Genomic DNA, 3,236 nt, shown 5'->3' with positions numbered 1-3,236 from the left:
TATTTTGCTGACTCACTAGTTAAGATGGTAGGAGAGATGTGTCAACAGCCCTAGAGAATAATTACTAGCCTCAATTCTAATCATATCCAAAAAAATTAAAAAATCAGTGTAGTTGAGCAGAAGGATTTGGAAGTAGAAATACCATCTCTAACCCAAGATTTTCTAGGCAAACCCTGGATCTCCACTCTCATACAGGGACTTTTCCCCACTAAGCTTGGTTGCAGAACATTCTGGTGACCATCCATAATGGAATGCTTTTCTTCTGCATCATAGCTAGTGCTTTAAGTTTCAAAAAGTTCTATCCTTGATAATTGGGTCAGGAATTCTGCTGCACATTAGACAGATACAAATATTCAGCAAACTCTATGAATATTTACCAATCATTTAGTGGGGTTATGGCACTGCATCCAACAGCCAACTAGCTACTGTTGATGACACCAAAGAACATAAGCGTGATCCCTTACATTCTAAGATGGGAGAAAAGACATATGCAAGAGAGATTTTAAAAGGGCGATGGCCTTTGCATGTGGCGGCAGCCATCAGGCGAGATCAGATGGACACTTAAAAACACCTCCAGGAACTAGGGAGGAAGAAGCAACGGACATGACGCCCTCAGGGTATGTTGCTGGCAGTACCGCCAGCTCTCCATCCTGCACTGCACTGCTCCCCACCCTCACACCCCACCCAGCCAACAGGCATGCAGGCTGAGATACAAGGCCAAGCAAGGTCATGTCATATATTGGATTCCTGTGCACCATGGTGGCTGCAAATGCCCAGTTTCTAAGGGTGCTACCTATGCAAGCCTGTCTACCATGGGGTCAACCAGCTCAAGTTTGCTCAAAGCCTTCAGTCTGTTGCCAAGGAGCAAGCTGGATGCCACTGTGGGGCCTGTGGGGTCTTCCTGTGTTAGGGATGATTCTATGTACCAATCTTTGAGGTTATTCCCATTGATCCACTCCATAAAGTTGTCGTAAGAAACCCTAACACCCCATGGATCACCAAACCAGCCCACAAGTATAGGCTGACATCAGCAGGCAGAAAGAGCCCTGGTCTCGGAAAGGGTCACTTGTCCCTGTACAAAATTGGTGGTTCTTCCCAGACGGCCTGGAGATGACGCAATACTCTCCAGCTTGAGCTCTGCCGCTACAGCTAATATAAGTAATGTTTATAAAATTCTTACCTAATAAACAGTTTAGAGCATTCAAAAAAAAAAAAAGGCAACAAACACAAGCCAAGTCAAATGAGAGATGCTTACAGTAAGTAAAGGACAGAGGTGGTAGTGAGCTCAAGCACTCAGCAAACTTCGTCTTGAGCAGGTCACCTCATCGAGAAATGGTACATAGGTTTTGAAGGGTGAAGTGTCAATAGCAGATCGTTGTTTTAGAATATCACTCCAGCAACATTTATTATGGATGAATTTAAGGAGAAAAGAGGACACGGAGACTACTGATTTATCAACAATGATACAAATTAATGTGGTGGAAGCAAGAATGGAGAGAAATAGATGTATTTAAATCATAGTAAGATATCTTGTTCAGAAATTAGTGACTGATCGGAGGAGAGGGTTGCCAAACAAGGAGGAGTTTAGAATAACACACAAGATTTTTTGACTTAAAAACATTGTTTAGATTCACTCAGATAGGGAGTGCATTTGAAGAGACACACTTCTGTGCTAGTATTACCTAAAATGCATATATAGTATAAAATGTTGTCCTGGTTTGGGTTCCACTTCTCCTTTCTCTTTCTTTCCTCCTTTATTTCAGGAGTCTTAAATAGTTTCATTCCCCAACTTCATTTAAATATTTTTGTGGCCGAATTTCTTGCCCTGTTGCCTTTCCTTTGGCACTTCTGAAAGCCTTATGGAAGCTAATTTGAAGTGCAAACAGTTCATAACAAAGAGATTCCAAAGTTCATTTTATGGGGATCTCTCCAGTCTTCCATTCCTAACTCTCCCAACTTTTCTAATTAAAAAACTAGAAGAGGGACTTCCCTGGTGATCCAGTGGCTAAGATTTCATGCTCCCAATGCAGGGGGCCTGGGTTCGACCCCTGGTCAAGGAACTAGATCCCATATGCCACAGCTAAGAGTTTGCATTCCACAACTAAAACCCAATGCAGTCTAATTAATTTTTTTTTTTTAAGGACAAAAAGAGATTGAGACAGGTAAGACAGACTTTCAAATGTCTTCACAAACTAGTCAGGTTTTCAAATAATGCTTTTGGACCTACCCATCTTTACCTGCATCTAAGCAACATTGTACAAGAAGTTCATGAAGACCAGTCTCCAGGCCAGGAGTAAGGCTTTCAATTGCATTTTCTGCCTTTTTTTTTTTTTTTTTTTTTCTGTAAAGATTTCCAATTTTCTGAAAATTTGAGCTCTCTGCTGGAAATCTCTTAGGCCTCTGAGTCAGGCCTGAGCCTGAGAGATGTGAACGCATTTATATGGCTGGATTAAGCAGATCATTTCTAGCCTCATTTGGCCTAGACAAGAAAGCAGCTTTCCCCAAGTTGCAGGTTCTCCCAGGAAAAAGGCTTCATCACCACTGTCTATTCTACTTTGTGTCTGGAATTGATGGAGCAACCAATGTTTCATGCAAGAGAGAAAGGGGAATTTGCACATGTCAACATTGTGTTGGCAGCAAAATGCCACCCCTGGTACATGCCTAGAGGCCCAGCAGCATAAGCGTGTATCTGCCAAGATAAGGATCGGTGGAAATAACCTGGGGCCCAGGTAAACGTCCCAACCGAAGTACTGCTAGTCAGCACTGATAGACACAAGACCTAGATACGTCACTCAGAGCCTGTCTCTCTGTTCTCCTGTGGCATTCAACTGAAGACAGTTGGTGAATGTTGGTTTTTCCCCACAACAGGGAAGTACTTTATGTCCCAGTCAGAAGTATTCTCAGAGTTCAGAAGTACTTTTTACTAAATGGTTGCTGCAAAGGTCAAACCCGTCTGTATACAGTAATCTCTGCTGGTAATGTCTTTCTTTTAGAATCTTTAGATCTAGGCTCCTAGCCATTAGGGTTTGAGCAGTTATTCCTGTATTTTCCGATCTGAGACCCCGCGGAATGAAGCCAATGGCACGGTTCTGTAAAACGGGGCCACCCTGAAACAAGTTGGTAACAGCGGCGGCAACAGTGGCAGGAGCAAGCCGGAGTTGAATTCCATTTAAATAAAATGCCAAAAGGCAGTCAGTGAAAGTGACATTTATGGTGTTACTACAAATGCATTCAGT

The 3,236-nt window shown here is 42.6% G+C and overlaps 1 pseudogene; it reads left to right on the top strand.

The window, feature by feature from the left end:
• On the top strand, positions 514 to 1,153 carry LOC102178317 (annotated as a pseudogene).

Source organism: Capra hircus, chromosome 3 (assembly GCF_001704415.2).
Source record: "Capra hircus breed San Clemente chromosome 3, ASM170441v1, whole genome shotgun sequence".
NCBI classification, from domain to species: Eukaryota; Metazoa; Chordata; class Mammalia; order Artiodactyla; family Bovidae; genus Capra; species Capra hircus.
Note: the sequence above shows the minus strand (reverse complement) of the source record. Positions and strands in the feature narration are given on the sequence as shown.